General features: G+C 35.4%; 1 long non-coding RNA gene and 1 other non-coding gene across 2 annotated transcripts in view; one reads left to right on the forward strand and one right to left on the reverse strand.

Annotated features, from left to right (window-relative positions):
• The window catches only part of LOC144617410 (uncharacterized), a 440,770-nt gene that overhangs the window by 365,305 nt on the left and 48,359 nt on the right, over window positions 1–27,106 (forward strand). The gene's annotated exons all lie outside the window — the stretch shown is intronic.
• LOC132684484 (small nucleolar RNA SNORA18) lies at window positions 4,455–4,582 on the reverse strand. The gene has a single exon (XR_009612694.1). It is a non-coding gene; the product is annotated as a small nucleolar RNA SNORA18 (small nucleolar RNA).

Below are 27,106 nucleotides of genomic sequence, written 5' to 3' on the forward strand. Positions count from 1 at the left end.
AAAAAAACATTTATCAAAAAAATGAAAGTCAAAAAAATCCAGAGTAGCAATACTTATACCAGAGAAACTGGAGTTTAAAACAAATACTAACAAGAGACAGAAAAGGGTACTATATAATAACAAAAAGGAAAATTCAAAAAGAATATATAATAATTGTAAATATTTATACACTTAACATGAAGCACCAAAATATATACAACAATAACAAACTAAAAGAACTAATTAATAATAACGCATTAATAGTAGGGGACTTTAACACCCCACTTACATCAACAGACATGTCATCTAAACAGAAAATAAACAAGGAAACAATGGCTTTGAATGACACACTGGAATAGATGGACTTAACAGATATATTCAGAACATTCCATACTAAAGCAGTAGAATACACATTCTTTTCAAGTGCACATGGAACATTCTCCAGAATAGATCACATATTAGGTCATAAAACAGGCCTCAACAAATACAAAGAGATTGAAATCATACCATGCATGTTTTCTGATCACATGCCATGAAACACGAAGTCAACCACAAAGAGAAATTTGGAAAGATCACAAATACATGCAGGTTAAACAACATGCTACTAAACAATGAATGGGTCAACCAGGAAATCAAAGAAGAAATAAAAAAATACATGGAAACAAATGAAAATGAACACAACAGTCCAAAACTTTTGGGATGCAGCAAAAGTGGTCCTAAAGAGTAAAGCGTATAGGAATGCAGGCCCACTTGAAGAAGCAAGAAAAATATCAAATAAACAACCTAAACTTACATCTAAAGAAGCTAGAAAAAGAACAATAAATGAAGCCTAAAGCCAGCAGAAGGCAGGAAATAGCAAAGATTAGAGCAGAAATAATTTATACAGAAACTAAAAAAAAAAAAAAAAAATTGAATATCAATGAAATCAGGGGCTGGTTCTTTGAAAAAAATTAATAAAATTAATAATCCCTAGCCAGACTTATCAAAAAGATAAGAGAAAGGACCAAACTAAATAAAATCACAAATGAGAGATGAGAAATAACAATCAACACCACATAAATACAAACAATTATAAGAGATTATTATGAAAAATTATATACCAACAAACTGAACAACGTAGAAGAAACAGAAGAATTCCTATAAACATATAAATTACCAAAACTGAAACAAGAAGATAGGAAATTTGAATAGACCAATAAACAGCAAAGAAATGGAATCAGTAATCAAAAAAAGCCCCAGCAAACAAAGGTCCAGGGTCAGATGGCTTCACAAGTGAATTCTACCAAACATTTAAAGAAAAGTTAATACCTACTCTTATCAAACTATTCCAAAAAATAAAAAAAGGAAGGAAAACTTCCAAATTCATTCTATGAGGCCAGAATTACCCTGATACCGGATAGACTCTACTCAAAAACAAAAACAAAAACAAAAAAAACTGCAGGCCAATATCCCTGATAAACATGGATGCAAGAATTATCAATAAAATACTAGCAAACAGAATCCAACAATACATTAAAAAATTATTCACCACGAACAAGTGGAATTTGTTCCTGGGTTGCCAGGGTGGTTCAATATTCACAAATCAATCTGTGTGATATACCACATTAATAAAAGAAAGATTAAGAATCATATGATCATTTCAATAAATGCAGAAAAAGTATCTGACAAAGTACTACGTTCATTCATGGTAAAAACTTTCAACAAAGTAGGTTTAGAGGGAACACACCCCAAAATTACAAAGGCCATATATGCAAAACTCACAGCTAATATCATCCTCAATGGGGAAAAACTGACAGCTTTTCCTCTAAGGTTAGGAATAAAACAGAGATGTCTACTCTCACCACTGTTATTTAATAGAGTACTGGAAGTCCTAGCCTCAGCGATCAAACATCAAAAGGAAATAAAAGGCATCCACATCAGCAAGGAAGTGCTTAAACTTTCACTATTTGCAGATGACATGATACTCAGTATAGAAAACCCAAAAGACTCCACCAAGAAAATGCTAGAACTGACAAATTAATTCAGTGAAGTAGCAGGATACAAAATCAACAGCAATCTGTTGCATTTCTATACACAAATAATGAAGCAGTGGAAAGAGAATTTAAGGAATCAATCCCATTTACAATTTCACCTCCCCCAAATAAAATATATCTTGGAATAAACTTAACCAAAGAGGTGAAAAGGTCTGTACTCTGACAACTATAAAACACTAATGAAAGAAATTGAAGATCATACAGGTAAAGAATGGAAAGACATTCCATGCTCATGGATTGTAAGAACAAATATTGTTAAAATGTCTTTTCTACCCAAAGCAATCTACACATTTAATGCAATCCCTATTAAAATACCACCAGCATTTTTCACAGAGATAGAAGAAACAATCTTAAAATTTATATGGAATCACAAAAGACCCTAAAAGCCAAAGCACCTTGAAAAAGAAAAGAAAAGCTGGAGGCATCACAATTCTAGACTTCAAGTTACGTTACAAAGTGGTAATGATCAAAACAGTATGGTATTGGCACAAAAATAGACATATAGATCAATAGAACAGAATAGAAAATCCATAAATGAACCCACAACTATATGGCTAATAAATCTTTGACAGAGCAGGAAAGAATATCCAATGGGGACAGTCTCTTCAACAGAGGGTGTTGAGAAAACTGGACTACTTTCATACACCATACACAAAACTAAATTCAAAATGAGTGAGTGACGTAAATGTGAGACCTGAAGCCATAAAATTCCTAGAAAAGAACACAGGCAGTAACTTCTTTGACATTGGCTGTAGCAAGTTCTTTCTAGATATGCCTCCCAAGGCAAGGGAAACAAAATAAAAAACTAGCAGGACTACATCAAAATAAAAAGCTTCTGCACAGCAAAGAGAGTAGTCAATAAAACTAAAATACAATGTACTGAATGGGAGGAGATATTTGCAAATGACATATCTGATAAAGGGTTAATATCAAATATACATAAAGAACTTATAAAGCTCAACATTAAAAACACAAATAATCCAACTAAAAATGGGCAGACATATGCATCAATGTAGAAAAAACTAGAATGTATTAGGCTAAGCAAAATAAGTCAGTCACAGAAAGACAAATATCATGTGATTTCATTCATATGCAGAATTTAAGAAACAAAATAGATGAACATAGGGAAAGGGAAGGAAAAATAAGATAAAAACAGAGAGGGAGGCAAACCATAAGATACTCAAACAGAGAACAAACTGAGGGTTTCTGGAGGGGTGTTGGGTGGGGGGAAGGGCTGTGATGGGCATTAAGGAGGGCACTTGTTGGGATGAGCACTGGGTGTTATATGTAAGTGATACATCACTAAATTCTACTCCTGAAGCTTTCATTACACTATATGTTATCTAACTTGCATTTAAATCAATCAACCAATCAGTCAATCAAGCTGCAGTAAAAATAAAAATGGACAGAAGATATAAATAGAAAATTTCCAAAGAAGACATACAGATTGCTAACGGACACATGACAAGATGCCCAACATCACTGATTATCAGATAAATGTAAATCAAAACTATAATAAGATATCACCCCAAATCCGTGAGAATGGCTAAAATCAACAACAGGTATTGGCAAGGATGTGGAGAAAGGGAGCCTTCTTAAACTCTTGGTAAGAATGCATTTAGTAAGCTACTCTGGAAAACAGTATGCAGCTTCCTCAAAAAGTTAAAAATAGAACTATCCTAAAATCCAGCAATTGCACTGCTAGGTATTTACCCAAAGAAATAGAAAAATACTAATCCAAAGGAATATACATGCACCCCAATGCTTATAGCAGTATTATCTAAAATAGCCAAATTATGGAAACAGCCTAAGTGCCCATCATTGATGAATGGATAAAGAAGGTTGGTAAATATTCAATGGAATATTTACTCAGCCATAAAGAAGAATGAAATCTTTCGATTTGCAATGATATGGATGGAGTTAGTATTATGCTAAGTGAAATAAGTCAGAGGAAGACAAATGCCATATGATTTCTCTGATATGTGGAATTTAAGGAACAAAAGAAATGAGTAAAAGAAAACAAAAGAGAAAGACTGGTAAACTAAGAAACAGACTCTTAACTCTAGAGAACAAACTGATGGTTATCAGAGGGGAGGTGAGTGAGGTGATGGGTTAAATAGTTGATGAAGATTAAAGAGTACTCTTGTGATGAGCACAGGTGTTGTATAGAAGTATTGAATCACTCTAGTGTACATCTGAAACTAATATAGGAATATTACACTTTATGTTAACTAACTTGAATTTAAATAAAGAAAATAACACTTCTTAATGCACAGTTGTCATGTCAGTTAATCCACACTTCTTTTACTTGGGCTTCTTTGATCTCTACTTGAATATGGACATACTTTCAAAAATTCTCCACCTATAAACTCTGGGATCCAGTTTCTTCAAGAAATGTATTTTAGGGCCATGCTTAGGGTCAGAGTGGATGGATCTGTCTGGTTCTGTATTATAGTTCTTTCTCACAGATTTAAACACAATTATGTGAGTAAAGCAAACCACATATTTACTGTGAGGTATTTCCAATCATATGGGTCTATAGAAAAAACCCCGTTGGGCTGTACCTCAAGTGGAGTGAGGTTGTTGTTGTTGTTGTTTGTACTTGCACATAAAAGTGTCCCGATAGATATACCTGAGGATTTGGCTTAGGGGTGGCCCCATGAAGCTCAATTGTGTATGTTATGAGACTATCTCTGTGTCATGAGTGGTATCTTCCTGCTCTGAATCAGAAATTCTGGAGGTGAAACCCAGAAGCCTATGCTTTAATAAGCCAGGTGATTGTGTTTGTGATTGTGTTTGAAGATCACTGAACTAAGTATTTCAAGCAGATGTGTAATTTGTAAACTCTTGTGTTTTCTTAGGATTCTCTGATATAGAATAATAAAATAGTTATCATAGTGATAAGGTGATTCACAATGTAAAGAACTCACTGAAGACATGTTCATGATTTTGACTTTTGGTTTTGCCAAGCAATATCATTGCTAATAAATTGTTTTGCTTATGGTAGGGAGTTACCCGGTTGTGTGTGTGTGTACCCCCAACTTGGAAACCTCATTGCCATTGGACAACCTGGCAGAAGTTGTTTAAGTCAGGTTGGAGGATTTGGGGAAAATTTTCAGGGCAGGGTTGTCGAGCCCTTGGCCCCAGAGGATTTTACCTATGGTAGTTTTTATGATGTGGACTTAGGAAAAGGGAGAGGGTGTTAACATAGGTTCTTTCAAAGGCAGAATTTTTTTTTTTTTCAACATTTATTTATTTTTGGGACAGAGAGAGACAGAGCATGAACGGGGGAGGGGCAGAGAGAGAGGGAGACACAGAATCGGAAACAGGCTCCAGGCTCTGAGCCATCAGCCCAGAGCCTGACGCGGGGCTCGAACTCACGGAGTGCGAGATCGTGACCTGGCTGAAGTCGGACGCCCAACCGACTGCGCCACCCAGGTGCCCCAAAGGCAGACTTTTTATCTCTCTCTCTACTAATTCAGTACTCAGCTGCCCTCTGGTCTGATCACAGTTTCGTAGTTCCCTGAGAATCAGTTGTTAAGCCTTTAATTATGATTGCTTTGAACTGGTTTGAGGCTCTGATGTCAAAGTTCTCTTATTAAGGTTTTTGATCACAGTTTTCTGTCTTAGTTTGCCCTATGTAGTCACCTATTGCTGCATTTCTGCTCACACAATGGCAGCCTCTCTCTTCTTGGTGCCACCCGTTAAGTGATGATAAATGTTTTCTATCCAGCCCCAGAAGATTCATAACTTGCTGTTACTTACAGAGACCTCCTAAAGCTTGGAGGAAGCTGAAGCCTAGGGCAGGATTGTAATTCATTTCATTCATTCACTTGTTCCTCAATACTTATTGAGTACCTACTATGTGCCCTTAGGCCCCATTTAATAATGGCAAAAACATGATTGGAATAAAGGAATCGTAACTCCTATACTAGTGCTCTTGTCACTATCCTCTTTCTTAAATGGCATTAGAATAAAAAAAAAGAAACTAAATAAAAAGCAATGAAACACAAATAAATAAGAAAAGGAAAGAAAAAAGAAAAAATAGCAAAGAGAAAAAGTCAGTTGGGAGCTAAGTGCCTCTGGATGGCTATGCACACACATTTACTTTTCTGTCTCCAAAGTTCCATTTGAATGAGTGAATAAATATAAAATTAAGAAAAACAATGTAACAGCAGGAAATGTAAAGGTTGATATCAGCAGAAGCAAGAAATTTCTGGAAGATATGAAGCATATGAGATTAGATCCATGGGGTAACCAGATAGAACTGATAACTGCAGTTAATACAAACGAAAGAGATTAGTATCGGAGGAAGAAGGGAATTTTATTTTTGTTTTGTTTTTTGAACACAACTTTGGGAAAACCCCTAGATCATAATCATTAGGAGCCAGAGGCAGGAATCATCTATTGGACACTGAATAGGAAGATCAGTAAAACTAGGACATTCCAAGCACTTGGAAAATGCATACCCACATAGCTCTCGCAGAGCTGGCACAGTTTGAGAACTAATAAATGGATTTTGTCACTGGTAGTAAGAAGGGACATTTAAACTGAGTATTGGAGCTAAAAAGAGAAGTTGGGTGGTATCAGCTGCCAGTGGGGTAATATCAGCTGCCGATAGGGTAAACTTTCCCACATCCTGACAGCAAACTCCTACCTTCTTTAACAGAGAGGTATCTCTGATAACAGGTCTAAGCTCACTTATCATAGCCTTGAGTTTTGTCCTTTGCAATCAAATTCAGTATCAGGGAACTGTGACCTTCACACTGGCCATGTGTATCAATTACCCTAATCTGTCACTTATAAACAAACATTTAAGAGTCTTCAGAAAAATAACGGCATAAAAATGAGTTACCATCTTTAACAAATCAAAATGATTCTTGCTGAAATTGAATTACTAGAGAAATATAGAAAAGATGGCTAAAACAATTTAGTATCTTCAGAGAGATTTGAGGGGACACAATATTCATATAACTATAATACACTGCTAAGAAAAAGTGAAGTGTAAGAATTTATAGAAATTAGAAAACCTTGGGGTGCCTGGGTGGCTCAGTCATTTAAGTGTCCGACTTCAGCTCAGGTCATGATCTCTCACTTCATGAGTTTGAGCCCCGCATCAGGCTCTGTTCTGACAGCTCAGAGCCTGGAGCCTGCTTCGGATTCTGTGTCTCCCTCTCTCTGCCCCTCCCCTGCTTCCGCTCTGTCTCTCTGTCTCTCTGTCTTTCTCTGTCTCAAAAATAAATAAACATTAAAAAAATAAAAAATAAATTAGAAAACCTCTACATGATTGTTGAAATAAATGTAACAGGGCAACTGATGATGTAGAATAGAAAGTTCTTAATTCCCCAAAGCTTCTTCATATATACTGATAAGACCAGTCACTCTGGAATTACTTTTCTTTCAGAAAAGTGTCACTTGAATGGACACAATTAACCCAATGCCCGGGTTAAAGGGGATAATATGGACTTCTTTGGTTGACAAAGGCTCACTGTAATTTGACTTCAGAATGCTCAGTTGGTTACTGAAAGAAGATGGAAATATTTGCATAGGGAAGAAGAAATTATCCAAGAGGGAAGATCAATTCTTTCCCTTTTGAGCTTTAATGTCTTTAGTACCTCTCTGGCTGACTAGGTCTGTGAAAAGTCCTGCGGCATAAAAGGCACCAAGTTTCTCAGGGAGGAACTCACCGTGGGAGTAAGTAGAATCTGGACAGGTGTGCAAAGGTCAACATTATAGTGAAAGGTTAACTTGGGGAGTGTTATGTATGGGCTGTCATGCCGCGGCTACAAGAAATACCCATGAGCCCAACCACCTTGGCAGATTAGTCAGGGTAGCAAATAATGATAAAGTTTGTATGTGAGCTGAAAGAGCTATATTCTTGGAGTTTTGATCATCAGAGAAATTTGTTTAAGGGCTTGTACCTGTGTAGGCAAAACTGTAGTGATGGATAAAGTATCATAACAGTGTTCAAAAGTGTTCCTGCTGTAAGTGACAAAAGGAGTCGTATTATCAGACTCCTCACACTCAAGTTCTTCCTGTCAGTTGATTGATGAAAGAACCGGGGCAAACTTTTTGGGTTTCGGTGAGATTTAGGGAAAAGAAAGATTATCTCCAGAAAGGTTTAGTTGTCAGCAAAATTGAAAAATACAAAAGATGTGACTAAATTCATACTCCCCAACAGCTGAAGTTAATCACACTAATTACCTAAAAATTTCAGTTGAAAAACTGAATAGTAGAATATGTGTGGTTGAGAACCAAGTCAGTTTTATGGAAGATCAAGCCCAGAAGTTTCCTCAGAATGTAGTGTGAACAGAGATGAAAATTGTAGAGCTTGGAAGAAAGGATGTCATTCAGTATATGAGGTACAAATATTCACAAGGCTGGTGAGATGTTCAGAAATCCCAGTATCTACCCAGTGAAACATTTATAAGGAGTAACTGGAGGGGATAGAAGGAAAGATACAATCACAGTCATAATAAAAGAATACTTTTGTCTTTTGTATTAGTGTTTTCATTAAAAAAACAAAAACAAAAACAGGGCACCTGGGTACCTCAGTCTGTTAAGCATCTGACTCATGATTTCGGCTCAGGTCATAGATATCATGGTTTGTGAGTTCGAGCCCCGCATAGTGCTCTGTGCTGACAACATGAAGTCTGTTTGGCATTCTTGGTCTCCCTCTCTTTCTGCCCCTCTTCTCGTGCTCTCTTCCTCTCAAAAATAAGTAAATTAATATAAAAAAATGAAAAAATAACAAGTGTTAGCAGAAATGTGGAGAAATTGGAGCACTTGTGCATTGTTGATGAGAATGTACAATGGTGGAGTCACTGTGAACAATGACATGTCAATTCCTCAAAAACTTAAACAGAGAATTATCATAGGATCCAGTGATTTAACTTCTGGGCATATAATTTAAATCAATGAAAACAAGAACTGGAACAGATGTTTGTACACCCATGTTCATGGCATTATTCACAATAACTAAAAGGTACTCACAACCCATGTCCATTATTGGATAAATGGATGCATAAAATATGGCATGCATACAATGGAAAATTCTTCAGTGTTAAAAAGGAAGGAAATTCTGATATATTCTACAACATAGATGAACCTTGAGGACATTATGATAAGTGCCATAAGTCAGTCACAGAAGGACAAATACTGTATGACTCATGAGGTTCCTATATTAATCAAACAGAAAGTAGAATGGTGGTTTCCAGAGGCTGGGGGAGGGAGGTAATGGGGACTTGGTGTCTAATGGGCGTAGTGTTTCGGTTGGGCAGGATGAAAATGTTCTGCAGGTGAATGGTGGTGATGGTTGCACAAGGCAGTACAAGGGAGAGGCACAGTGAAGGGGTTAAGAATGTGGGCCTTCATTTGAGTCCTGACAGTACCACTTATTAACTCTGTGCCCTTGGGCAAGTCAATCACTAATTTCTCTGTACCTCAGTTTCCTTGAAGGTAAAGTATGAATAATCATAGTAACTACCTCATGAGATTATTTTGAGGACTTAATTATTAGTGAGAATAGCATGAAGAAATAGTACAACTCTGTGGTCTAATTTGGAAAAGATCTATTAAAATTTAAAATACACTTACGCTCTGGGCAAGAGAACAAGACCAAGCATGCAGATGCGGTTCCGGACTTTGCTCCCATCACACCTGCTAACATTCCATTGACTGACTCACATGGCCATAGGAGAGACAGGAAAGTCATATGGCAAAGGATGTGAATACAGGGAGTGGTAATGGATTAGGGCCATGAATGTTACATAACGTCACCAATCTACTTTTTTTCATAGTTGTGACTTGGGGAGAAAAATCATATAAACCAAACATATACATGAGGATTTTTAGGACATTGGGATTATTGAGAACAGTGTAGATATTAGAATTACACTAGTACCCCCAAGGCCCAAAAGGAGTGTCTGTAAAATAGCTACATGCTTAAAAATGTTAGATGAAATAATAAATTATTCATCCATTCAAAGAGAGCCTTCCTTAACCAGAATGATCCTGTGAGAATGGGATGCTGGGATCCTCCTTCCAGTTTAGATGTCTGTGCAGCATCTAAAGGAGGTTGTTAAGGAGAGGTGAAGAGTTAAAATATCTATGGCAAACCTATTTATATGCACGTGTATATTTAAATGTACATATCTATACCATATACAGCTATATAATTTGTCTTAGGTAGTCTCCTATCCTCAATTAGTAAAAAATAAAATGAATGCATAATTGTGAGATGTGCTTTTTCTGATTCTAGGAAGGGGTTTGGGAAGTTTATAAGTAGTGGAAAGTGCTCTTGATGGAATACTCTGGAAATTGGCTTTTTGCCTTAGGTCTGCCACTAATGAAAGATAGAATATTGAACAAGTTCTTTAACTTGTCTGAGTGACAATTTTTTTATCATTAAAATTGGGCTGAAGGATCTCTAAGATTCTTTTCAACCCTAAGGATTTAAGGAGGAAATTAAAAAAAAAATGGCAAAATGACAACAGTATAGATGGGAATTCATTGAAACACATTTTGTAAAATTAGAAGCAGCAGCTGATTTATAAGAAGCAATAACATGTTCTCTAAAATGATTAATTATAATTGAGCAGTTACTATTGATATAAGGATGGCTATATCTCATGAATAAAATCGTGAAGCCCATTCCAAGCCAGTGTTCTGTTTTTAAACAAAAAGGAACAGCAAGGTGTTTCAAATTTTTAAAAATCAGTGCTAGATGAATTATGAATAGAAAAAAACTAAAGATTATAAAGCTTACACTAGGTTATAAGTTACTGACTAATCTCTGATTCAAAGTGACATACTAAAGTAAGAAAATATGAAATATCATAGTAGCTTTGCCCTACGATGTATCCTTTCTACTTGACAATACTTCCTGTATTGTGTTATGGGAGAGTATAGTTACCATTTGTTCCAACAACTCAAAAGGCTATGGCTGTCTTCCAAACATCTCTACCTTCCTCTAAGAAGCAGTTATAAATCCACAACCCACTAATGTATATGAATATATATTCCACTAATGTATACGAATATACATTATAGATTAGGTTTATATATACAAAATGACTTACTTCAACTAGGAGTAGCAATATATCACATCTTCTTTATTTTGCCAATTGAGCATTCAAGCTACAACATGTCCTTCTTAGCAGGAAGTCCATCATCTCCTATTTGAGAGTTCCTCCTTCCTGCTGTACCAAGTTGTTCAGGTGGCTTTCTCAGACCAAAGGCTGTCAATTGTATTTCCAAAGCAATTGTAAATTTCCATTGGTCCTTTACTTATGGTTTCTCATTGCCATATGGTGTCCTCTATTGAAGATCTGTTTTACTCAGTTAAATAGATGTTCATCACTTGATGGTGATTCATTTCCAGTCTAAGCCTCTACACTGACTTTCCTACACTGACTTTCAATGTATAGTGTCTGATCAAGATTCTGCATTGTAGAGTCATGTGAACTGGATTTGAATTTGCCTTTGCTCCTTTTTAGTTGTGTGACTTAAGCCAAGTTATCTAACTTTTTTAGTTTCAGTTTCCCCACCTACAAAATAAAAATAATAATAGAATTTCTCATAGAGTTGTTATGAAAATTAAATGAGATGATATATAACATGCAGAGTACCTGACACCTACAAGATTTATAGAAAATGTATGTTTCTGTTACTTTTATGACTACTACTAGAAGTAATACACTGAAAGTGTAGCAAAATTGCAAGATTGTTGTGATTCAGAGCTAAGTGTTTCCATTATTTACTTCTTGGAAGGAGCCTGGGCTCCCTGTGCAAGTTAGTCTGCCTTTATCCCAGGACTCTGTATACCAAAGTAATTGACCTCCTAGTTGAATGTTTCTCTAAGAAAAATGGGCAAAGGTGTGAGCAGGCAATTCATGGAAGAATAAGCTTGAATGGCCTATAGATATAATCTCACTATCCCTGAGGAAAATAAATTTAAGATAAAAATGAGATAATATTCTATGCCCAACAGATCTGCAAAAATAAATTTCTGATAATATCAATCGTGAGGGTGTGGAACAATTGTGCTCCTCATGTGTTGTGGGTGAGTGGGTAAATCATTGTAGCCACTTTTGGTTCACAGTATCTCTAAGTAGTAGGGAATGGACAAATAGAATGTGATTTATTTATGAAATAGAACACTACATAGTATTAAAATGAATGAAGCATGTGTGTGTGTGAACACTGATACATCTAAAAAATATAATGTTGAATAAAAAAAAGTTGGTAAAGGATAAAGTACACCACTTATGTATACTTATTGAAATACAAATATGTACACAGTCATATGAAACAGAAATATTAAAACATGCAGGCTAAAGATAAATACCAATCTTAGGGTGTAAGATACTTATGGGGAAGGAGAGAGGCGGACAGGATAGACAGAGGGGTTGTAGCTTTCTAGATAACATTTTGTTTCCTTAAAAAAATTTAAGACAACATGGTAATGTAATAATATCTGTTACCTATGCATGATGGGTTCATAGGTATTTATGAAATAATTTTTTCTCCTTTCTATGACATAAATATTAAATAATATGACATCAAACAAAGAAAATTAAAGGGAAACTAATAGCTCATTTAGCTTTTGGGATAATTAGAAAACATTTGGGGAAGAATAAAATGAGATTTCTACCTTATGTCATATACAGAAGAAAATTCCCTATGGATTAAATTTTACATGAAGAGAAAATAGACTAGAAGATGATGTAGGTGATTATTTTTCTGGTCTTAGGTAGGGAAAATTATCTCTAAGCATGTGAACAAAATAAGTCTAGATAGAAGAAATTTTATAGATAAAGGAAAATTTAATAGGTTTTTCTGCAAAGAACTGAAATCTCTTCTATGTCCCCAAACTATAAACAATATATATATATATGATAAACAACATGATATTCTTAACATGTAAGGAATCTGTAGAAACAAAAGATGTAAAAATGTCAAGCTTTGTCAGTAGGATAAAATGTCACTGGAGGGACATTACTAGAATAAGGGATCTTCTCTTACTGGGTCCAGTGTGCTGTACTTTGTTTTGTTCTTATTAATGCTGCATGATGGGTCAGCTGTGCAGAAATGTGGGGAGGACATCCAATGAAGGTGTGCCTCATGTGTGTTCACAGTACACAGACTCTCAGTGATCTTGCTGCCTTGCCACATCCTTGGTCCTCCCAGTTTAGGCACTACATAGGCCAAGGTTGAGCCTGAAAAGTTGCCCTGAATTTCCCTGCATACCCAACCCCCACCCTGTGGCACATTGGTACTCCCTCTCACACCTGTCCACCCATCAGCCTTGGTTCACCTGTATACCAGACAACTGTTTCCTGCTTGCTAGGTGACTGAGGACCAACTCTGGCCTGGGTACTTAAAGAACTTCTCTGTGGATTTTTAATGGACCCAAGAAATTTTACATTTCATTGCAAAGAATTTAATAGGAAACATTGTTCTTTATTTGACTTTTATAATAATTCCCAGATAATGTGTTCCATACCTGTCATATAACATAAAGAAAGGACTTGATTCTATAAATCCTTAATAATTTTAATTTAGGACATTTTTAGAACTAAGGTTTAAGATCTCATAATGAGAAAACATAAATGCTGCGGGTAAGCTTGACTTGAAGTCCTGCTTACCCATTTGTATTCTAACTGTAATAAGCAGATATTGACTGCAATTGATATGAACAACAAGATTTATTGATCTGAGCTAAATACCATTTAAAATAATGCCAAGGTCAATACGTGCTCAAGAGACCATTGATCTTGTGTGAAGGCTAAAAGGTCATCAATATCTTCATGATTGCACTCCATGTATTATAAAAATTTTTTTTGTAAAATGTAGTTTTGAGGAAGTATATAATTTATTCTAAAGAAGAATGTGAAGACTATTTAGAACATGTTATAATTATGAACATAGAGACTAAACAATAATGTATTTGAGTGGGGCTTCACCAATTCTTTCCTGAAACCACTCCTCCAGCTTATTTGTATTTTGGTGACTGCGTTTTTGGGTGGGATGTGGCTGGAGCTAGGGTGGTGCTGTCATTAGTTATAAAAAGACTGAAGGAATAGTGGAAAGGGGGCTTATGTGTCCAAGACTAAAGGTAGCAAAGCAGAACTGGGAAGAAGAGCAGAGTTGAGAGAGGTCATTTAGATTTTCACTTTTAATAACACTTCCCCATCGTGTCTAACTCTGCTTTGCATGAGTCTACTGAAGTTAACAAGCTAATTAATGCCACAAAGTGGAAATCAGGAGAAAAACAACAGATAATGTCATAAAAACAGATTTGTATTTTTATCATAGAGAAGAAATTGATGTGTGTGAGCTAAAATGAGATTTTGATAACCAGGGAAAATTCTTTTTTTGAAACATGAGCTTACATTAAAGCAAGATGAGCAAGAACCATCAGCATGAAATCATTAGCAAAGAAGGACCCAGGTAAGTTTAGAACAAACATTTATTGAAACTTTCCTTCTGTACTTCTACTGAACTCCTGCTGAACTTACCTAATATGTCTAATCCTAAATGCTATAAAGTATTCTTTATTTGAATGACAGGGTGATCTTTTCAAAGCAGGTGATTCTAATTGTAGGTTCCCTAAGGAGATGCTGATAAGATACTTGGTCTATATAGAAATAATTGGAAAATCATTAATTCTATCAACAATTCATATTAAAATAGTTGTAGACATAAGCAGGTTTATATACATGGTGTTATCACTGAATAAAGGAGAAGCCTATAGGAATTATTAAAAGCATATCCATAACTCATAAGTCAATAATATTTTATATAATCTCAAAGGAATAAAAAAGTAAATACTTTTAGAATTAATTCATAAAAGAAGAAATACTAATTCCAGCACATGTATTAAAAAGCTCACATAAGTAATAATAAAAGAAATACTAATTAGCACCAATAATTTAGGGAAGCTTCCAAATTTTAAGAATACAAAGAAAATTATCTAGTGTTGGTAAGAAATTGTGGAAAATGGCTTTTTGATAGAATTTGTTAAATGAAATATTTATCAAAGCCTCCCCCGCATCCAAAAAAACTATTGACCATGCAATTCTATTCTAGGAATTTATCCTAAGCAAATAACAGGAAACATCAAATTTTAAGTACAAGGGGGTTTCCTGTGGCATTACTTAAAAGAATGGCAAACTTAAAACAATTTAAATACTCTAAATGTCAAAAAATTGTTGGGAGAGGCAGTCTGCCATGGGCCCTGAACATCTATCCTTCCACATTCTTGCAAAATGTGCCAGATTGCAAGGCTTACATGTCTTGTGATATTAATCAGTTTCTGTAGCTAGTGATATAGTCTACTAAGTAGCCTGACTACAATGTAACAGCACATTCCTTGAAGGGAAGAGAGGGCACTGCCTTATTTGGCTGGCTATAATGATTGTTGCTTGTCAAAAAGCCCTGGAGGTTTGGCTTTGGGTTTCTCTCCTGTAACACAACCTTCTGTGTGCAGGTGTGAGCTGGAGCTTTGAGTGATAAGTCTTTTTCTCTGACCAAGGAGTCTTTTGTCTTCTGCCAGCATTCATGAAACAACAATAGGCTAACTTATTACCTTTCAAGTAGGGTAAAATCTGAGAGCCTTCTGGGTTTTTAAAGATTATTTATTTATTAATTGTTAATTATTTATGAGAGTGAGCGAGTGAGAGAGAGTGAGCAAGTGAGAGAGAGCGAGCATGTGTGTGTGTACACAGGAGTGGGGGCCAAGAGAGAGAGATAGAGAGAATCCCAAGCAGGCTCTGCACTGTCAGTACAGAGTCTGAAGCGGGGCTGGAACTCAGAAACCTCGAGATCATGACCTGAGCCAAAATCAAGAGTTGGATGTTTAATGGACTGAACTATACCTAGGTACCCTGAGCATTGTTTTTTGACAAAATAGGGGCTTTGTTAGCAGATTCTGATATGTACATGTGACAGAGTACTGGCTTAGACAACTGGGGCTGTCATAACTAAATAGCATAGGCTGAGTAGTTTATTTTTTTTTTAATGTTTATTTATTTTTGAGAAAGAAAGAGAGAGGGAGAGAGAGCGAGTGAGCATGAGCAGGGGGAGGGGCAGAGAAAGAGACACACACAAAATTTGAAGCAGGCTGCAGGCTCTGAGCTCTGAGCTGTCTGCACAGAGCCCAACATGGGGCTCAAACCTACGAGCTGTTGGACGTCCAACTAGGCCACCCAGGTGCCCCTAGTAGTTTAAACAAAACATTTATCACCATTCTGGAGGCTGGGAAGTCCAAGATCAAGGTGCTGACAGGTTCAGTGTTTTGTGAGGACCCTCTTCCTGGTGTGTAGACTGCTGCCTTCTTGTTGTATCCTCATGTGGAGAAGAGAGAGCTGGCTTTGGTCTTTTCCTCTTCTAAGAACACTGATCCTATGGGATTTCCACCCTCATTTCCTCATCTAAACCTAATTACCTCCCAAAGCCCCCACTTTCCAATATCATCACCTTAGGGATTAGGTCTTGAACATACGAATTTTGGGCTGATACAAACATTCAGTCCATAACAAGTACTCAGCTGCCATTGGAAGTTATATTCTCAAAACAATTATCAATATAAAATTGATAAACTTATATCAATAAATTCTCATGACATACTGATTAGAGAAAAAAATAATTTACAAAACAGTACAGTTTGATAAATTTAAAAAATGTATACCGATTTGACAATAAATTATATCATAAAAATAAAAAAAATTTAAAAAAATGTATACATGCTCGGAAAAATTTCTAGAAGTGTGCATATGAAAAGATGAGTCTAAGATCATTTCTTAGTTCAGTGGTTCTCTTTGCATATTTGGGGGGCCTACCCATACCAATGGGATCAGAATCTGTAGGGGGCGACACTGAGTATGCTGAGTATCCTTAACAGTCCTCCACGTGATTCTGATAAGTGCTAAAGTATGAGAACCACTGAACTAGGTGACATTACTCCTGCTCATCAGGAAACTAGACAACCATCATCTCAGTCCATGTGGCAGTTTAGTGCAGTAGTGATGATGGACTCTGGAACCAACTCCTTTGAATTGATATGTGATCCAGCCACTCCCTAGTTTTGTGAATTTAAGCAGGTTTTAAAATTCTCTGTGCCTCATTTTCTCATCTGGGAGGTGGGGGCAAAAATAGTAGTTAATCCATAATATGAGGTTATAAAAAGCTTAGCACAATGCAGATGATATTATAAGTGCTCTTCTTGTATTTTAGTTTGTCCAGAATTCACAAGTACATTAATACCAAGAATTTCTGTACTGACCCTGCCAAGCTATTTGTATGACAGCTGTGTGCCATGGTAATGAAAGCAAGATGAGATTTCAGAGTCAGGCAAACTGCATACTGTCACCTACCAGCTCTAGTTTCCTCATCTATAAAATGGGGGGCAATAATTTCTCTCCTGCATTATTTTGGGAAGGATTAAAAATAAGATGACACGGAAAATAACCTAGCAAGTAACCTAAGTTAATTAGTATTAACTTCTGTTATATTAACACCACTTCTGTTACTCATTTAATTGATAAAAATTAATGACTGCTTGTTAAGTTCTTGTTAAGTTCTGTTTTAGGCTCCAGGGACAAATCATTTCACTTAAGAGGCCCTACTCTCTTGAAGCTTGTATGATATTGGGGGCAAGTTTTAGAGAGCGCTGAAGCTAGAAATACAGAGTGTTGCACTGGAAAAGCAGCATCAGGAGTGAGAAACTCTGATTTTCCTGCTCCTCTGCCACTAATTTAATGTGTAGTGTTGAGCAAATTACTTATCTGTGCCTCACCAGTAAAGTGAGAGGGTTGGGCAATATATTTCTAAGATCCTTTAAAGTCCGACATTATTTCAATCTAAAACTCCTACAGCTTCTTAAATTAGGTGTAGAAAACTGAAGTGCCTTTGTGGGCCAGCTACGTAGGAGAAATGGCTGACTATTTGGGGAGTTCATGCCTGGCTAAAAATCTTAACATTGAAATTGTTTTTTAAAACCATTCAATCCATGAGAGAGGCTGGATTCTGCAAAACTTGGCCTAAGTATTCATCCTGATTTAGACAGGGCATTATAATTCTCCATGCTTTAGTTTTCCTATTTACACTATGGCCGGCAAATGTGATTCATAAAAAGAGCTTAAAGACTTCTGAGATAATACGTTTTTAGTTACAATGGAAGAAAGAATGACATTCTGCTTTTAAACATGAAAATGAGTTAATTTTATAAAATAGAATATACCAGGACTGCTACAAGTTATTTAATTGTTTGCACTTCTCATTTTACTTCAAACTGAAGTAATAGTGAGTGTTGAGCTTTGATATATCATCTCTATGCAAAGAATTTAAAAACTCTGACTACAAAGAATCAGCTTGTACCTGATGATTTTAGGTATGAGGTGGAGTATTCTGCATTTGCACTGCAAGCCTCTGATAGTTGAGGAGCTTGTTAATCATGTCGTCTATAGGAAATAATAAAGAATGAAGTATGTTACTTGTGTGTAGAGATTATGACACTAAATTCATTAAAGAAAGGATATTCTTTGGAAGAAAAATTACTGCAAATGGCATGGATCATGAAAAGGCATCATAAAATAAAAGATCTTGCTTTTTATTAAAAGAGAAACTTTGTCCTGACAACTTTCCTGTACTTACGATTTTGGAAAATGAAACAGAGATAAGAGTATTTACTTGCAAATTTGCCTTGATCTAACTGAAAAGTTTTGATTCAGTTTCAGTAAACCAAAGGGAAGTGGAGAATGAGAATTTTAAATGAATTTTGGATGTATGAAATATGGGTTACTCAGAAGAAAAAAAAATCACCTTGAAAACATCTACAAGCATGAAGCCTATAAACATCCCAAACAATGCTATTTGGGATCATATTGGGGTTTATTAAGAATAATATTTTTCCCTACTATTATGGTAAAATTTTAGGAAAGTAATGGAAACATTGTAAGTTTAAATAGTTATAGTTGATTCAAGGCTCAGGAAGTGAATTCTTTCTTAATAAAAGTCTCATTTTGAGATTTTATATTAAATATATTTGATTAACTTTAAAGGTAACTAAAACACTTTTAATTCTGGGAACTATGTATTTTGGTATAGTTTAGGGAGCATACTTATTATCACATCAGCATGGTGTATAAGTAATTCTTTTTTGGTTTATTTCTTAACTTTATTGTGGTGTAATTAACATGTAATAAGCTGCACATGTCTAATATATCAAGTTTGATAAACTAGGACAAATACCTATATATGTATCTACATACTCATTAAAATGTCTCCACAGTCAATGTAACGAATGTTATATTGCACCAAAAGTTTTTTTATGCCCTTTGGTTATCCCTCCTTCTCACCTTCCCTCCCCAATGTTCCTCAGGTACCACTGATTGCTTCACTGTCTGTAGGTTAGTTTGACTTTTCTGGAATTTTATAGAAGTGGAATCATACAGTAGGTAAGCTTTTTGATCTGGATTTTTTTATCCAACATAATTATTTTGAGATTCATTCATGGTTTTGCCCAGCTCAATAGTCTATTTCTTTATGTTGCTGAGTAGTAATTCATTGTACAGATATGCTAATCTGTTTATCCATTTGCCTCTTAATCTGGTCAAAGTTTTTGGCTATTACGAACAAGGCTGCTATGACCATTCCTCTATATTTAAAAAGTAAAATACTTAGATATAAAATTATCAAGATATGTCAAGATCTATATGAAGAAAACTACAAAGCTCTGATGAAAGAAATCAAAGCACTAAAGTGAAGAGATATTCCATACTCATCAATAAGAGGACTTAATATTGTCTCCTTCCAACTTGATCTATAGATTTAACACAAACCCGATCCAAATTCTCACAAGAGTTTTGTCTTTTTTCTTGTGTGTGTGTGTGTGTGTGTGTGTGTGTGTGTGTATTGACAAACTGATTCTTAAGTTTATATAGAGATGCAAAAGACCCAGAATAGCCAACACAGTATTTAAGGAGAAGAATGGAATTGGAGGACTGATACTACCTGACATTAGGACTTACTCTAATTCTACAGTAATCAAGACAAAGTGATATTGTGAAAAAATAGACAAATAGATCAATGAAAGAAAATAGAGAGCCCAGAAATAGACCAGCAAAAATATAATCGACTGATCTTTGACAAAGGAGCAAAGGCAAGACAATGGAGCACAGATAGTCTCTTCACAAATGGTGCTGGAACTATTGGACATTTACATGCAAAATCTAGTCACAGACCCTACACCCTTCACAAAAATTGGCTTAAAATTGTTTTTACATTTATTTATTTTTGAGAGGCAGAGAAAACGTGGGGGAGGGGCAGAGAGAGAATGAGATACAGAATCTGAAGCAGGCTCCAGGCTCTGAGCTGTCAGCACAGAGCCCAACGTGGAGCTCAAACTCACAAACTGTGAGATCATGTCCTGAGCTGAAGTTGGACGCTCAACTGACTGAGCCACTCAGGCGCCCCACAAAAATTGACTTAAAATGAATCACGGAACTAAATGTAAAGCACAAAACTATAAAACTCCTGGAAGGTAACAGAAGAAAACCTAGATGTCCTTGGATATGGTGATGACTCTTTAGATACAACACCAAAGCATTGTCCATTGAAAAGGAGAGAATAGATGGAAAGAAAAATACACAGACTTTGTTTTATGTGTCATACTTATAATAATCCTATAATTCATAACAATCCCTAAATAATCACAAGTTAATTAATCACAAGTTATTAAATAATAAGAGAAGACTAAAGTGGAAACAAGTAAAATGATTGTACCATCTCAGTAGAAGTAGAAGAGAAAAGACTTTGATTCCTGTTGGTCTGATTGCTTTTACCCCTACACTGGTGTCCTTTCTTACCAAGTAGAATCAGTGACACTGGCTGACTGAAGAATTAGGAGTTTTGGCAGAGCTAGGAGTGATAGATTAGGGGTGGTTGTAGCTATATCTTAAGAGCCTACAAACCACTCCCCAAAACAAAAGCCAATCTTTGAAATCTAAAATGCTCAGCTTCTGTTAAGTAAGAACTTTCTGACTCTTGTTTTCCTTGCCTTTCCCTGTGCCAATAGTAGAGGGGCCAGATTCAGTCCAGTGAAACAGGATGAAGAAGTAAAAGAGCAAGATGAAAGTTCCAACCCAGCTCTGCCCCCTTAGTTAGAAAAAGGAAGAAATTTAAATTAGATGATAGACTTTAGTTAATGTCAGACAGGACTTTTGTTGCCTAGAAGTTATTAGAAAAAATGTAGGTTTTAGCAAAGGTATCATCTAGGGGTGGAGAAGATCAACTTGAGGGGTTAGTAGAAAAATTAATTTGTCCATTTTTTTGAGTTTAGCTCTTTAAATAAATTGCTGCATTCATACCAACAGAACTCTGTTGCAGAAATCTGAAAAATTAGAATACACCTTGATTCAGAGATTCCATTTAGTTTAGATAGCATACAAATTATTTCATAATGAAGAAGAAAATCCAAGATTCAACTTCCTCCAGTTCTAGAAGTCTCTGCTAATTTCTCGCCATACTTTTATGTGTACATGTTACTACTCAGAATGTTTCTCTTTTGGTGGGAGCTTCTTTGGGTGACTGCTATCTGTGAAATGCCCTTTATTTTGTATTCCCTATTATCTGTTCCACGATTCTATGGAGGATTAGGTAATTCTAATAAATCTTAAGAGTAAATTTAGAGAGTTGAGGTCAAATGTTTCTCCCTTCTTTAAATAACAGGGCTTTCTAAAAATGTATTAGATAATGTTTTCAACTTTCCTCCTTGAATTGTTTTGTAGCTAAATGCTGGGTAACACATTGATTGTTTTTCTCTAAAACAACATTGTCCAACAGAATTCATGCTGTTACTGAAATGTTCCGTATTTGTGCTATCTGATATGGTCACCACTGGTCACGTATGGCTATGGGGTACTAAAATATGGCTGGTGTGACTTAAGAACTAAGGAATTAATTTTCATTTAATTTTAAATTAAACTAAATTAAATTTAAATTCAAATAGCCACATGTAGTGGCTACCATGTTGGATAGCACAACTCTAGAAAATACATTTTAAAATTCAATGAACCTCTGGCTCCCACGAACCCCCTCATAGAGTTTTCATTTTATTGCACTTACTCCTTTCATTTTAAAGGATATTACAGATAATAGAGTTCTTTCTTTTTCTCAAAGGTAAACAGATAAGCAAGCTTCAGCTAAGGAAAGAAATGCTTTTGTAAAACCTTAATATATCAGGCTAAAGTGTCCATTTGTCTTCAGTAATATCTGGCTTTGAAATGTTGGTGCTGTTAGCACTAACCGAAGCCTCAATTTCCATGCTTTGGAGATGGTATTGATGAACATTAGCAGTGTGTGTGATACACACAGCGCCGAGCAAACAATCATATACGTTGAGCTCTGTGCTTAACAATTATGCCTCAGGATCCCTGCAGATTCCTTGAGTATCCTTTTAAAGACTACTGTCTGTTTTAAGAGAGGAACAGATGCATCTTTCCATATAGAGCAATCAGCAAAGTTCAGGAGATGTAGGGCCGGACTATATTCATATTTTTTTTCACAGTGCTGAGTACATTGGTGATACTTAAACCAGTCTTCTCAACAACTAGCATCTCTCTCTTTTTAAATTGGTTTCTAGTTTGGCTGTTGGAGATCAGGAACTATTGAGTTTCATGTGAGTGAATTTCTTTCATTGTTTACAGTCCTTTTTAATGCAGTGCTTTAAGTTGTACTAGTATTTGTATCTTAAAACCTGATTTTCAGAAGTCTCTACCTTTATGAAGAAAGCAGTTTTTTCTTCTCACTCTTTTGAGAACAAGACAATGATTTTTAAATTAAAGTAAGTTCTTTGTCTCACAGTATTGTCTTCCTTTCATAAGTGATATGCATCTTGTACCAGGGATAGGAGTGTGAGAAAAAATGTCTATGTATACACACATAACTTATTACATACATTTCACCCCCCTCCAAACACACAAATCAATTCTGCTCGGTAAGTGGAAGCAACAGCCTCATTAGAATGCACTGCAATATAAATCTGTAAATACATAATATGGACTTGTAGTTTTACCTTATAATTGACATAAAATTGGGCAAAACACTTTAGATGACAGAGAACTGAACCTCACTAAAATGTATGCAGTCTTAGTGTATATTTTCTTAGAGGCCATATATTAAAATTCCCCCAAAATGCGAAGTCTCCCTGACAATAGTTTGTTTTTAATTCATCACTTGGACATTTCCACTGATAGGAAGTTGGGTACTTCACCAGGTAAGCCATTCTATTGTCAGCTAACTACTGTTTTTAGAAAAATGTCAATATGAGGGTTGGGCTTTCCTCCCTATAGCATCTATTTATTGGTTTTATTTTTTAAAAAATTTTGAGTACAGTTAGCACACAGTGTTGCCCTAGTTCTGGTATACCACACAGTGATTTAACTTCTCTATGTTACACTATGCTCACCATAAGTGTAACTACCATGTGTCACCAGACAATGTTATTGAAGTATCGTTGACCATATTCCTTATGCTGTGTCTTTTATTCCCATGACTTATTCATTCCATAACTGGAACCCTTTATCTCCTACTCTACTTCGTCCATTTTGCCCATGCTCCCACCCCTTCACCTCTGGCACCATCAGTCTCTTCTCTGTATTTATGGGTCTGATTCTGCTTTTGGTTTGTCTGCTTATGCATTTGTCATTTATTGGCTGTATTTTTGACCATTTTGAAAGCGTAAAAGATATCCATATAAGGGACCAAAAAGTCTATGTCCATGTGGAAGGACAAACAAATATCAAACAAACGGTAATAGAAATATTCTATTAGTTTGATTAGCGTAAAGTTCTAGAATTCTTAGTGACCAAAATGTCAGTGAACAGTTTAAATGAAGATTATACTTTGCACCAAGTAAAATTCCATTTATGAAAATCTTAATTTGCAACATGGATAAAATGGAGGATGGTTATCAATTTTTATAATACTTTTTCCATCTATACATGGATTCAGTACAGACTTTTTTTAAAGTAATGAGTTGTTTTAGTGCATTAAAATGTAAATCAATTTATAGAAACTCAATTTCCAATCTTCCTCATCTATTAAGTGATTAATTTACTTTACATCATATTTTCTCTAATGGATGTCAGTGACAAAAAAATGACTTCTCATTCTGTGTTGCATCTTGAAGCATAGAGAGATTTTCTGAAAGACACTCTTAATTAAAGACCTGCAATAACAGCTGATGTCGGTATTGAAATCAATATTTTTAAAACTATGCCAAAACTATTTATATGCACTGGATTGATTATGACTTTTTAATGTCTTTTTTTAAAATTCATAGAGATGCTATTTACCTTAAAGATCTAGAAAATATCTGAATGAGCAAATACATATGACACCATCCACTTAAATTATATATGTATTTCTTTTTAATAGTTCTTCCTGCCAGGAGGAAATTGTTGAACATATTTATTTAAAAATTGTACTAAAAGGGGTACCTGGGTGGCTCGGTCGGTTAAGCGGCCTACTTCAGCTCAGGTCATGATCTCACTGTTCGTGAGTTCGAGCCCTGGAGCCTGGTTTGCATTCTGTGCCTCCGTCTCTCTGTTCCTCCCCCACTCGCACTCTGTCTCTCTCTCTCAAAAATAAATAAAGATTAAAAATAAATTTAAAAAAATGTACTAAGAAACTTATTTTGCCAAGATTAAAGAGTACAGGATCAATATACAGAAATCAATTGTCTTTCTATAGTGACAACAAAGAAGCCAAAAATGAAATTAAGAAAACATATCCATTTACAATAGTATCTAAAAGAATAAAATACTTATAAAAGGTATAAGAGAACTGCATGTAGTTTAAAACAGTAAGGAAGAAGATGCAGTCCCCCTACAGAAGGGTCTTAGTAGAGAAAATTATTGAAGACATGCAATAAAATATTAATAAATATCATAATGAAAGTTCATCATATAGTAATAATGTTTCTATTTAGAGAGGAATAAGGAGGAGCATAAATACAGTGGAGAAAAGTTATTTGTCCTGATTAGAGGACAAGTGAGCACGTATATGGAGTATGAGCCATTCCAGTTGATCTTCTGGCATCCTTCTGTTCTGACCTTGGAAGGGATAGGGAAGAAAAGGAGCAAGTATGAGAACTGAAGAAGCTTCTACTAGGTGTAGAAATATGCAGCTTTTCATAAAGTCGCAGCATTGGACTAAAAAGTGAGAAATTGATAGTAAACTGAGTATAAGATTTTTCTTAGGGGGTCAGTAAAATAAATCAAGCATTAAATTAAGTGATAATTATAAACAAGTGTACCTTGTGACACATCTAAGCCATAGAGGACATTCTTTTCTTATATCTTGCCACACATTGTTTCTTTTATTTTCCTATGGTATTTAATTTGTTTATGTTATTATTTTAGAGGCTTACAGAGTTATAGAAAAAGAAATGTTGACTGAATCATACTTCTTATCTTCCACACTTTTCTTTGCCTGGAAACACCGAAACTTTGCCTGTGTACAGTACTGTTCACTTGAAAGGGCTTCTGGATTTACAGGCTTATTACAGGGTGGTAAGGGTAAGGGATTGGGAGTGAGTAGGACAGAACTACAGAGTTTAGATGCACTCCACAGATGCATTCTCTACCAATCCATGTCCCTGCTAACTACTCATTTTATGAGGCATACATTTCCAAAGTGTTTGGGGATCTCTTGGAAAATTTCTCCTTGGTTGCAAAATAATTTTTGTTCCTTGGTTGCAAATTAGTTTTTGAGGTTAATTTTTCAATACCTGGAACCGTGACTTGATGGAAAGTTGACTGGATCAGAAATAGATTCAGATGGGGCCTTGTTAGCTTTTTTCTTTTATTTTCTGTTCTTTCAGATGGAATGTAAAGAAGCCATGGGACAGAACTTCAGATGTTGGGATTTCTGCTCACCATTGCTTTAATGAGATGGATTTCATAAAAATGTAAAAAAAAAGCATAAGTTTGATTGGTATCCTATCTGGAGGGTGTCTTTAACAAAAAGAAGCCAAATGACTCCAGTAGAAGCTTAAATTTTCACTTTCTCCTCTCTAGTGTTCTGAGAAAATGGGAAGAACAGAAGTGGGTCTGTAAAATATTTTTATCCAAAAAGTATTTAAAAACGAATTATTTGCAACTAAGATAAAAACCATATTCATATACATTAAAACAATATTAAACCGTTTTTTACAGTAAACAATAACATAAGCAGAAATTTTTCTTGGTTCAAGTTCACATACTTTAATAAATATAAAATTGTTGACATTTTCAGTTGAATCCAATACAGTATTATTAACTATAGTCACATGCTTTACATTACATCCCCAGGACTTATTTATTTTATAACTGGAAATTTGCACTTATGACTCCCTTCACCCATTTTGCCCTTTCCCACCACCTCCACCTCTGGCAACCACCACTGTTGAATATTTTGGAAAAAAGATTTCTGACAAGTTTTTTCTTAAGTTTATTTATTTATTTTGAGAGAGAGAGAGAGAGAGAGAGAGAGAGAGGCAAAGATAGAGGGAGAGGGAGAGAAAGAGAACGAACCATGTGTGCATGAGGGAGGGAAAGGGAAAGAGAGAATCCCAAGCACTGAAAGTGCAGAGCCTGACTTGAAGGGGTGAGGGCTTGACCTCATGATCAGTGAGAACATGACCGGAGCCAAAATCAAGTGTTGGATGCTTAACCAAATGAGCCACCCAGGTGCCCCAAATTTCTGGTAAGTTTTAAATCATAACAAAAAGTTAGAAGGTTTTTTTTTTTAAGGAAATGCTATTGTAGGAAGTTTCAGGTAATTTTCAAAGAAGTTGTTTTCTCAAAGGCTTAAACATTTTAGAAGTTTGACTCATGATACCATTAAAGAGAGAAAGCACATAACTGCAATACAAAATATTTCTTTTATTTCTCTATTCAGTGTCAGCTTTGTCACAAAAATATTATTGTTCAGTTACTCAAATTGTGTAATTGTAAAATTATTTTTAAAATTGGACAACTATAGACGTTGACATAATTATGCCTTTGTGTGACATAACTAAATTCTAAGTATATCTTTGCTCAATGGAT

The sequence above is a fragment of the Panthera onca genome, chromosome C2 (genome assembly GCF_046562875.1).
Source record: "Panthera onca isolate mPanOnc1 chromosome C2, mPanOnc1 haplotype 2, whole genome shotgun sequence".
Classification (NCBI taxonomy): domain Eukaryota; kingdom Metazoa; phylum Chordata; class Mammalia; order Carnivora; family Felidae; genus Panthera; species Panthera onca.